General features: G+C 45.1%; 1 protein-coding gene across 7 annotated transcripts in view; it reads left to right on the plus strand.

Moving 5' to 3' along the window:
• Window positions 1-3,848: 3,848 nt before the first annotated feature.
• Window positions 3,849-12,128, plus strand: part of CNOT1 (CCR4-NOT transcription complex subunit 1) — an 83,401-nt gene continuing 75,121 nt past the window's right edge. For 6 of the 7 annotated variants that reach the window (XM_037041597.1, XM_037041601.1, XM_037041600.1 and 3 more), the window contains exon 1: window positions 4,433-4,559. The gene's annotated coding sequence lies outside the window, so the exon portion shown is untranslated. Of the gene's footprint in view, window positions 3,950-4,432; window positions 4,560-12,128 lie in introns of those variants that run through there. The other variant, XM_037041598.1, reaches the window with a different exon arrangement.

Here is a 12,128-nt window from a genome sequence, read left to right on the forward strand (position 1 = left end):
TTCTGAAGTTAGCGTGGGTCGCAACACTTGCCCTGCCATTGACCAGGTATGTGACCTAGGACAGGTGAGGCAACCTCTCTAAGCCTCAGTTTTATGATTTGTAAAATTGGGTATATAACTTCATTCCTAGGTCACAGAGTCCCAAGTTGTGGGTGAGATAAAGTAGGTCATATGGTACTTTTAGACAATATCGGTTGATTTAAAGAAACTACGTGCACAGAAGAATTCCAGGACCTCACAGTAAGTCCTTGGCATCCTAGAAGTTCACTGTCCACAGTCTGGGAGCCATGCAATGTTGGTCCAATATCATCAGATTAGTGAAGAGGGTAAAAGAGGTCCAGGGAGGGGAAGTGACTTTTCCAAGGTTAGACAAAAACGTAGGGTCACAGCCCGTGTTACAACTCGGGGTTTGGGATTCCTCAATAGGCTTTTTGCAACGTGCGTGCCGAGACATCCTCTCCTCAGCACAGAGCCACAGAAGTAATACCAAACCCTAGTGGCCCAGGGAATCAGAAAATGAATCAGCAGTGGAAATGGCCTTGAAGGACATGAGAATTCAGAGTTAGGCTGTCAATGCGTGGCTTTGGTTAGGACAGAGAATCATAAAGTAGTCAAAGCCATTGTAAATCATAGTTTCTGACTCATCTGATAAAATGGGATTGAAAACAGGAACAGGGAATAATAAAGCCTTTTGTTTCTTTCTTTTTTTTTAGATTTTATTTATTTATCTTTAGAGGGGAAGGAGAGAGGGAGAGAAACATCAATGTATGGTTGCCTTTTGTGCATCCCCTGCTGGGAGTTGGCCTGCAGGGAACTGGCCTGCAACCCAGGCATGTGCCCTGACTGGGAATTGAACTACGATCCTCTGGTTCGCAGGCCTGTGCTCAATCCACTGAGCTACGCTAGCCAGGGCTTAAAGCCTTTTGTTTCTGACCACCCTTCTCCCCAGCACCTTCAAACACTGTTTAACATATTTTGCCCAAATCTCAAAGTCCTTTTTCTTCTATGTATTTTTGCCTGCACCCCAAACCAATTCACTAAGGCCTTCGTCATTCTTAAAAGAGTTTGTCAAGTTCTTCGAGAATCTTGGATGCACAACTGATTGGGGGTGGGGGAGAAGGAAGACTGGAAGAGAGTTAAGTCAAGAGGCCAGGTGAGGAATTAACAGCTGGCTGAAATATCCTGTTTCTAAATACATTTGAATGCTAGGGCACATAATTGCTGAGTTACAAGGTGATTCAGTGAATTCTTTGTGAAGGTCTGTAGTGAAATAGTTTGTCTGGCATGATTTCCAACCACATCCTTCAGTAAAATAAGACAAGGACACCAGGTGATCTCCATGCCCCTTCCAGTTTGTGGCAGTCTCCTGCTTTCTATCAGAGGTACAAGTCACCATGACTTCTTAACACACAGTTGAAAGACTTTGATGTCCAGGCTATTGTGGAATCCCGCAAGTATTTGGTTAAGGCCCCAAGTGAGGTCAAATGCTGGGAGTGTTGGTGGTGCGGCTCTGGGGGAGGGGCTGGCAGGGGCCTTAAGGGTCTGGGAGCAGCTTCCGTATAAGGTAGCAAACCATTTTCTGGCAAAGACAGGCTGAGGTGGGGAAAGGCAACTCAGCTTTGTTTCACATGATCTTATTTTAGGAGATAGATGTTTGAGACCTGAACTGGTTGTGGAGTAGAATTGGACTTGACCTTAGACTGTTGGTATGTATGGGTATCACATTCTGTGTCTTTAAAAGAAATGCCTGAAATTACACAAATAAAAATGAATACATCCTCCTTGTAAAAAGTTCCAGTAAGATAGTAATATAGGGAATAAAAAGCAAAACTTCTCCTTACTCTTCCTCATTCCACTTCCCTCCTCGGGGATAACAATTAGTGTCAGTTGTGGAGCACGTGCGCCTCTTTCCAAACCTTTTTATGCATTTAGTTACATGTAAATGTAGTTATTTTCCCCTGCATGAATAGTAACATACTGATCATTCCATCTTTTAAAATCTTGGCATCATTTCGTATCTGTAAATATAGGGTTACCTCACTCTTTTAAAAAAACTCCACAGCATGCCTCTGAATGACCGAACCATGCGTTTATTTAACATATTTCTTATTGCTTCCAATGTTCTGAGGTCCCATAAATAGTGCATCAGTGAATATCTTGATACATTCATCTCTGTATGGATTTGCAACATTCACCATGGGATAAATTCCTAGACATGGAATTGCTGAGTCAATGGGTCTGTGAATTTTCAGTTTTAATAAGCTTGGCCAAAATCCTACTATCTGTAAGGGTGTTTAGCAATTTCAAAAATTTCATAAAACAATGAATGGATGGGCCTCATCCTTGGTCTTCTTAAGGAGACTTTTACCACTAACATTATAATGTTGTAAATCTATTTCTTTTGATTTTTCAACATTTATTTGCTCACATGTCTACCGTGGGCCAGGCATGGTGCCAGGTGCTGGGAATACAGCTGAGAACAAGGCTGAAGCAATCCCTGCCCTCTCTATATTTGGGGGTCCCTGGGTCTCATTCAGTTGTTTAAAAACACAAGACAGCCCTGGCTGGTGTGGCTCAGTGGATTGAGCGTGGGCCTGCGAACCAGAGGATCGCAGTTCCATTCCCAGTCAGGACACACGCCTGGATTGTGGGCCCATTCCCAGCAGGGGACTCACGAGAGGCAACCATACATTGATATTTCTCTCCCTCTCTCCTTCCCTTCCCCTCTAAAGATAAGTAAATAAAATCTTAAAAAAAACAAACACAAGACACTCAGTAAATGTTTACTGAAATAATTGGCCTCTAACCAAGGAAAGGCAGGTGTCAAAAAGTATATTTAAGTGAAATAAGCCAGTCACAAAAAAGACAAATAGTGCATGATTCCACTTAAATGAGGTATTTGAAATAGTCAAACTCTTTCTATTAGAAATAGAAAGTAGAACCATGGGTGTCAGGGACTGGAGAAAGGAAATGAGTTGTTTCATGAGTATAAATTGTTAGTCTAAGATCATGAAAAAGTTCAGCCGTATAGTTAACACTCAGGTACGATGATACTTAAAAATGGTTAAGAGGAAATTTTATGTTGTGTGTGCTTTTTCAAAATTTTTTACCTATTGATTTGAGAGAAAGAGAAAGAGGGAGAGGAAGAAACATTGATTTGGTCTTCTGCTTCTCTATGCACTCATTGGTTGATGCTTGCTTGTGCCCAGACCAGGGAGGGGTCTAACCACACCACCTTTGTGTACTCCACCACGCTCTAACCAACTGCGTTACCCCACCAAAGTCTGTTGTGTTTTTAACACACACACACACACGGTATTTTTTAGGCACAAAGGTAGTGCTTCTGTGCCTAGTCTTAGACCAGGGTGAAGAGGATAGGTTTTTACAAAAGTTTAAAGAGGCAACCGGTCGACTCTTTCTTCCCTGTGTTCGCATCCCTCCTCTGAAACCAGGTGACCATAAAAATCTTAGGATCGACTATACATAGTACATTATAGCAAAAGGTGGGTTTTTGTGTTTTTTCTCCCCTGAGCGTAAAGGCCTCAGGTATCGTTTCTGATACCGATTACAAGTCGTAAGCCAAAAAGAGAACCCTAGCTTCCATCCTCTGTAAGACATCCTTCTTCAATTAGGTAGAAGGGAAAGTTGTCTCGTTGAAAGTGGCGCGTAGAAGACTACATTTCCCAGCACGCACTACTCCTCCTAGTGCGCCGTAAGTGACGGAAGAAGATGCACTACTTTTGCGACAAAAGTGGGGCGGGTTGGGTGTGTGTGTGTGTGTGTGGGGAAACACTATATATCCCGGGATGCAGAGCGTCACCACTTAAATTACATGCTGGCTTGCTTTCCGATGCTTGGTGTTCCACGCCCAGGGGACACGAGGGGAGGGGCATGGAATGTTTAAACTTGGGAAGCCCCGCAGTCTACGGGACTTGACACTTCGAAAGAGGTAGGAGAGTAAAGGAAGGCTAATTAAGTCTAACTTCAAAGTAGTTCCAGCGCAGAGTGCAAGGGTTTATGGTCCCCTCCCTTGTTTATTGTTTCTTAGGGGTAATGCTAAGCCCCCATTGGTAGGACCCCCAGGGCAGGTGGGAAGTCCGTGAAACCCCAAATCGAAGTTCTGTGCATCTCCCCATTGGTCCTCGCTGGAGCGCAGGCGCGAAGGCTCCGAGCCAGTCCCTAGGGGCTCGTGAGCCGCAATTGGCCGAAGTCTGCGAAGTGGGAGTCCGGATTGGTGGTTGCTAGCAAGAGCCTGGTTTCTTCCTTGACTTCTGCAAGTGATAGTGTGTGATTGGTTTAAATCCGCGGGCACCTGACGGTGATTGGGTGGGGGATATGGGCGGTTTACAGTCATTGGCTGGTGCGAGGGCCGTCCCTCCTCGGGCGGGCAGCAAATGATGAAATGAGAACGGGGAGGGGAAAGGCCGCGACGTGAGCGCGCGACCTCCGGCGCCATTTTGTAGAGAAACAAGCGGAGTTAACCGAAGAGGGGGTCGAGGAGAGCCGGAGTCGGGGGACCCAGGAGTTTCCTGTGTCCAGCGCCGCCGGAGCCGCCTGAGGTGAGGTGGGCTGGGGTCAGGGGCTGGGGCGGTCTGGCGGCGTCAGCCGCGGTACGCGGGTGCGGGTGAGGGAAGCGGCGGGGGTGGTCCTGGGGCCGTGGGGAGCGTTTGCCGGAGCTCCGCGGAGTGAGGGGCAGTCGGGACGGGGAAGTGGCGAGGCGGACGAGGGCGGACTCTCCTCCCGGCGGGCGGAGTCTTCGGGCTCTGAAGAGTGGAGGTCGGGGCGAGGGCTCCAAGGAGCGCAGGGCAGAGCGCGGGGTGCCACCCGGTGGCCCGGGCCGGGCCTGGCGACTCGGAGGGCGCCGGTGGCGGTAATTCCGGCGGCCGGGCCTCGCTTCGGGCGGGCTGCAGCCTCCTGAGACCCCGCGAGCTCCTCAACTGCCCTTTCCTGCCCGGACTCCCGGGCGCGGGCGGCGACCCCCGCGGCCTAGCTCCCGGGGCTCCGGGCCCGCGGCGGGCTCCGGGCTCGGCTCCCGGCCCCGGCACGTTGGCGGCCCGGGCCGTTTCGGGTGCTCGCGGGTGGGAGGGGCGGGCGCGGGCACTTCCTCAGGACTTCGCGCCGCGGGTTTTGTTCCACGCGCGCCCGGGCACTCACACTCTCCGCGGCGCCGGGGCCCCGCTCCGGGGCGGGCTCCTCTCCCGGCGCCGCGCGAAGTGTCCCCCGGTGAGCCGCGCGGCTCTGAAGTGGCGGGGACCGAGAGGGTCGCTTTCGGGGTTCCCCCCGCCGGGCTCACGCGGGCCGTCGCCCGCCCGCCCCCCGGGCCGCGCTCTGCCGCCCGGAAAAAGAAAAGAGCTAGGCGATCGGGGGGCACCCCGGGAAGGAAGCGTCCCCCGACGTCGCTGAGTGAGGCGGCGCCGGGCTCCGCGACGGCCGGGCTCCGCCGGGACCTGGGGGGCCGTATTTGACCTCCAGCCCCCGCCCCCTCATTTCTCCAAGTTCGCTTGCCTTGAGGGGTTTCCTGTAACAGTCAAACATTAATGAATGGGATGAGTGCTTTTTGTGGAGAAAAATTCCGGACGTTTCCTCTAGGACAACCTGTTTGATGGGAATGGAGATACGGGTGGGAACGGGGGAGGGCGGGCAGGGGATTGGGAAGCAGCTCAGACGGATGAAGAAGACCCTTGCTGTCCTGGAGGTCCTGGGGGTCCCGCGTCAGTCGTGCGGGGCCAGGCTGACACGCCTCCCCCCCCCCCCCCCCCCCGGCCGGGGCCCCCGCNCCCCCCCCCGAGGCCGGGGCCCCTGCTTCGGCTCTTAGAGAAGTGGCGGTGGCGGTCCAGCCGAGTCTCGGGCCGCGGGGCCGCGGGCCGTCGCCGGGGCTGGGGGGGCAGGGGCTGGGGCGACGTCGGGTTTGGGCCCTGCGTTGTGCGCTGACTCAGTGGTAGCTTGTGGATAAAACTCGTTTGGAGAGTTTGTCAGCTTTCTGTTTTTGTTTTTCTTAATATTTCTTTGTTTATTTTTAGAGGGGGAAAGGAAAGAGAAAGGGAGGGAGAGAAACAACAGTTTGTGGTTGCCTCTCACAGGGCCCCACTGGGGACCGGCGCGCAACCCAGGCCTGTGCCCTGACTGGGGATCGAACCGGGATTGTGTGGTTTGCAGCCCACGCTCAATCCACTGAGCCACACCAGCCAGGGCAGTTCGTCAGTTTTCAACAAGTGTGGGTCGGTCCCAGGTCCTGTAATGGAAGCGAAACTTTAAAATCAAGGCACAAAGCCGTGACCATTAATAACTGACATTCCCTTTCTTGCCCAAGATTGTAATCTTAGAAATTTGAAGGCAGCGCTTTGCGGCAAGGCGGAGCGGCAGTGAAACCCTCTCGGTTCGAACTCATTCCGATGGATCCCTGGCTCGGTTTCTTCCAGTCCCTAAATTTCTGCTGGCGGTTTAAATCCCGTCTCTTCCACACGGATCTCTTCAGGCTCTCTCTTCAGGCTCGGTACTGGGACATCCTCCTAACTTTGCATTAAGTCATTCAAAACAAAACAAAACAAAACACCTGCAGGACAGAAGAGGAAATGCTTATCTCTCCAAAATTTGCTTAAAGCTAATCTCAAATTGTTCTTGTATGTTACTTTTTCCAAGTGTTTTTTTTTTTTTTGTGAGATGCAGGTCTAGCTATGGAAAGCTTTCTTTTTTTAACTAGCTTAAATTTATGACCTTGAATCTTTATTTTATTCTACGACATAACACATCTTTGGCACCCAATGCCTTGGGAGGAAATTTGTCCACAGTAATTCTAATTGAATGCTCAAATATTTTAAGACATTAATTTTTGTAAGATGTTTGTTTCTTGAATTAACAAAATGGCCCTCCATTTTGAAATATGTATTTTATGAATGTGGCATTTTTAAATAAAAAATATTAGCCAGAGCATTTCTTAAATAGCCTTTTAACCAAATTGAACTTCCTGCTGTGTAGTTTTAAGATAGCATCCCACTGAGTTTTATTTTAAAACCTTAATATTGTATGTAGAAAAATCCTGCAGTTCCTTTTCTGTTTGCACAGTTTTTAAGAAACATGTTTCAAAGCTAAAGCGGGCTCAAAATCTGTTGTGCCCTATGTATACACAATAGTTGATTTCAGTGTACTTTTCACTCATACCAAAGCAAAGCAAATAAAACACATTGTTCTTTGAAAAGCATTGTTTAAGAAGTTAATAACTGGAAGTGTAGACTTTCTCTGACACCTGAGTGGAGATTGAAGAAAATGCAGCCTTTGGGAGGGTAGAGTGTAGATTTAAGAAATGCAATACTGTCTTTAAGGCTGGAAGGGTTAGCATAAACCTCCAGAATAGAATGTCTTGGTTAATTTTGTTATAGCTGTTAGAAGGAAAGTCCTGAAATATTGAATGAGAAGGGTTTGTTTTTGTTTTTAAAGCTGTTGGACTGAATTGTATGAAATACTAAGTGTTTGTTATTCCACTTACTTATGCATTCATTGGTTGCTGCTTGTATGTGCCCTGACTGGTGATGGAACCTGCAACCTTAGCATATTGGGTGTGATGCTCTAAGCTCCTCAACTACCTGGCCAGGGCACAGTATCACTTTTTAAATTTTATGTAGACCCATCAGAATAGTTACCCCTATTTGTCTTTTTCACAGCAGCTTCCTAATTAATCTCCAGTCTCTTTTCCCCTTATTTATTATATATTTTTATTACATCAGTAACATGTGAATGCATCTTAACTGTAAATGATTGTGGAATACAGTTCTTTACATTACTACCAACTTGCCACCTAAATCATTCGTTTGAAAAATAGCCATCCTCTGCTCTAAAGTTCAAGTACCTTAAGCCTGGAGTTGTGTGTTCATTCCTTCCTACCTGAGACAGCATATTAGTATTTCATTCTTTAGTCAGAAGACTGTTACAGAGAGGCTTCCAAGTACTCGTTACTCCTTCTATCTGGAATATCAATGTTTGTATCTACCAAAACATCTGTTATACAAGTTCAGACTCAAATGTACTGTCTATAAATGTTTTCTCTGATGTTACTAAGCAAAATTAACTTCTTACCTTTTTTTGACCAGTTTCACTTAGCTATACCATATATTGCCTTGTAAGTTTTCTGTCTCATCTAATGGTGGGCAAGGAGTTATCCCTTCCCCCCAAACACGTATACAATTGCTCTGAATGTTAATTGAATAATACTTCCTTTGTTATACTCCATCATATTCTTGGGAATGAGTATACCCTGAATTTTGTTCTTTGAGAGCACACACTTTCTTGGAGTTTTGTACTTAAAATTGTGTTGACATGTTTAAATGGGTGAACTTTAAAAGGTAGTCATACAGAATTGTGGTAACATCCTTTAGGAAACAGAAGTCTAGGAAAATGAGGTGACTTAGTTTAAGGTCAGATCAGATTTTTTTCTTTTTTTTTTTAAATTTATTTATCTTAGAGGGGAAGGGAAGGAGAGAGAGAGAGAGAAATACAATGTATGGTTGCCTCTCATGCGTCCCCCTCCGGGAACCGGGAACCTGCAACCCAGGCATGTGTCCTGACTGGGAATCGAACCACGATCGTGTGGTTCGCAGGCCTGCGCTCAATCCACTGAGCTACACCAGCCAGGGCAGATTTTTCTACTCTAGCTCTGATGTTCATTCTGTCTTCTAAAGTGCTTGAATTCAATACAGGGGGAAAAATCTATGAATTTGATCATCAAAAACGTCAGAATACTCTATGTGGTCACCCACTTGATTTTTTAAAAGAAAGTTTGTCGTGCAGCTAAAGTGTTGAGTGATTGATTTTGTAGTTCAGGATTCACTTTCATTTAGTGGATTGAAATTTTTAGAACATCATGACTATCTCCATAATCGTTGGCAATTCCTTGAGCTACCTAAGGAGATTCTTTTTCTTTACTCCTAATATGATCCCTTCCCAGTTATAAAATACAGTTGACATACAGCACCACGTAAATTTAAGATGTGTACAGCATAATGACTTGACATATATTATTTTGCAAAATAATCCCAATGTTTTTATTGGATAAAATTTTCTTAGTTGTGACCAAAACAAATACAGGGTTTTTTTCCATAGTAATTTTTAGAGGATAAGACACAAAATTTGAGTTATTCATTTCTTCAGTATGAAAATTTATATAAAACTCTAACCTGATAAAAAGATGGTCTTTTTTGTTGTTAGATTATTGTGAGTGGTCATTATTTAACCTCAGTGTAATGAAACTTGCACTTTTGTCAAGAGATGTGCAAAGGATGGAGGAACTTTAGTTTTAAAATTTTTTGGCACTATAAATTGAATTCTGACAGATATTTGAGTGAGTTTTCTCTTGGTGTAGTTATTTTTAAAGTAGCTAAGGACACTCCTCATTATTTTTTAGTCGAGTATCTTTTGTACTGCATAGCTTGATAATTTTGCAAATACTATTGGGAACACGCTTCTGAATACAGTATTCTGTTGATTTCGAGCAAGAACTTCGTAACTTATTTTTTAAAATTAATTTTAGAGAGCGAGGGAGACAGGCATTGGTTTGTCATTCCACTTATTTATGCATTGGTTGATACTTGTATGAATGCTGACTGGGGATTGAACCTGAAATCTTGGTATATTGGGATGGCACAGAGCTACCTGTCCAGGATGGTAACTTTCTTTTTCTCTTCTATCCTCTTTTTCCTCCCTCTCTCCTCCTTTCCTTCTCCTTCCCCTTCCCTTCACTTGCCTTTCTTATGCGCCTTGACCCAGACCAAACCTGCAACCCAGGCTTGTGTCATGACCAAGAATTAACCAGTCCACAGACTGGGTATACTTTTGGTTTGCAGGATGGTGCCTGACCAGCTGAGCCACACAAGTTAGGGTCATGGTAACAGACCTGATTTTGGAGTAAGCATGCTTTTCTGGCTCTCTTCACTTTTTGCCCTTTTAAGAATAGGGATTTGCCCTGGCTGGTGTGGCTCAGTGGATTGAGTGCTAGCCTGAGAACTAAAGGGTCACTGGTTTGATTCCCAGTCAGGGCACATATCTGGGTTGCAGGCCACATTCCCAGTAGGGGGTGCATGAGAGGCAACCACACGATGATGTTTCTCTCCCTCTCTTTTTCCTTCCCTTTCCTTCTTTCCAAAAATAAATAAATATACTCTTTTAAAAAGGGCGGATCTGTTTGCAATATTTTGAACTATACCAATGTATGGATTGAATTAATTCTTGTAAAATTCTGAAGATAACCACACAGGCTATTAAATGTTCCTTAAAGTTAGTGTTAAAGTTTCATTTAATAAATACATCAATAAAATGCTTGTTTAAAGTACAGTGACATAATTATGAAGCAAGTCAACTCCTGATCCATTTGTTTTTATCCTTGGCAGAGTTTTTATTGAAACCAATTTACTACTTGTTGACCATTATGCCCTTGAATATATTCTTTTTTTTTTTTTAATTTTTATTTATTAATTTTTAGAGGGGAAGGAGAGAGGGGGAGAAACATCAATGTATGGTTGCCTTTTGTGCATCCCCTGCTGGTAGTTAGCCTGCAAGGAACCGGCTTGCAACCCAAGCATGTGCCCGGACTGGGAATCGAACCGCGATCGTCTGGTTCGCAGGCCCGCGCTCAATCCACTGAGCTACGCCAGCCAGGGCTCCTTGAATATATTCTTATCCCTTGCCAGCTGGGTTCTAAAAAAATGTTAATGTAAGTCCTAAAACCAGGAATGCATAAGTTTGGGATGCGCATGATTTGGGTTATTCACACTAAATGCTTTTATTCTTTTTTAAAAAAGGATTATTTATTTTTAGACATAGGGGAAGGGAGGGAGAAAGGGAGAAAAACACCAATGTGAGGTTGCTTCTCACGCACACCTCCACTGGGGACCTGGCCTGCAAACCAGGCATGTGTCCTGACTGGGAATCGAATCTGTGACCCTTTAGTTTACAGACTGGTATTCACTGTGCTACACCAGCCAGGGCTATGTTTTTATTTTTTAATTGGGTAATGGACCTGCAAGTGCAGTATATTATATATGTCACACTTTTACGGCATGGACTTTTAAAGAATATTTCCCTTTTACATACAAATATACCAAAGATTACAGAAATTGAGGTTGTCTGAAGATAAAATGTAAAAATGTAAAATTACTTGTATTTCATTTTTTAAAAGATTTTATTTATCTTTAGAGGGGAAGGGAAGGAGAGAGGGAGAGAAATATCAATGTATGGTTGCCTCTCGTGCGTCCCCTGCTGGGAACTGGCCTGCAACCCAGGCATGTGCCCTGACTGGGAATTGAACCATGATCCTTTGTTTCACAGGCCCACGCTCAGTCCACTGAGCTGCACCAGCCACGGCACTTGTATTTCATTTTGAATTTTTAGTAATCTCCAACCAGTAAGCCCTTGAGGACTTTGGCCAGCACAAAATACTGGTGTGGTAACTTACTTGAATACACTAATCTAGTTTTGGAGTATTGTGTATAGCTTATAGAGTACTTTCTTCTTTGTTTAGGTTTAAGTGGCTAATTCTTAATGTGCTATAGTCTGCCCTGTTTCTACCCTTGCTGTCCCCTATAGTTTATTCTCAGTTCGTCATCCACAGTGTTTCTTGAATTTTAAAAGCCATATCATGTCATCTTGTTCAGAACCATTCATTGATTCTTGATTGTCTTTAGTAAATGCCACAGTCCTTTCATCACCTACAGAATATAGCCCTGCCCTATACCTCCTCAGGCATTCCTCTTTCCCCCAGCTTACTCTCTTCCCCCCCTCACTAAGTCTACTTTGGCTACACTTGGCCTGCTTGCTTTTCCTTGCACATGACATGTACTCTGTGAGGAAGCCTTTGTAGAAACTGAGCACCGATCCATCTGCCTGGAACATTGTTTTCTCAGATATGTGTGTAGCTGTACCCTCAGCTCCTTCAAATCTGCTCAGATATTAATACTACTTTCCACTAAGGCTCACTTTGACCACCCTGCTTAAATTGCAACCCTCTCACACCTTTACCTTGCAGTTTTTCTTTTCCCGTAGTAGGTAGCATCTCCTGAAATGCCTCATAATTTCTTCCTTTTAAAAATATTTTATTTACTTATTTTTAGAGGGGAAGGGAAAGAGACATCAGTGTGTGGTTG

Source organism: Sturnira hondurensis, unplaced genomic scaffold (assembly GCF_014824575.4).
Source record: "Sturnira hondurensis isolate 20B ecotype Veracruz unplaced genomic scaffold, ASM1482457v3 Scaffold0003090, whole genome shotgun sequence".
In the NCBI taxonomy this organism is placed as follows: domain Eukaryota; kingdom Metazoa; phylum Chordata; class Mammalia; order Chiroptera; family Phyllostomidae; genus Sturnira; species Sturnira hondurensis.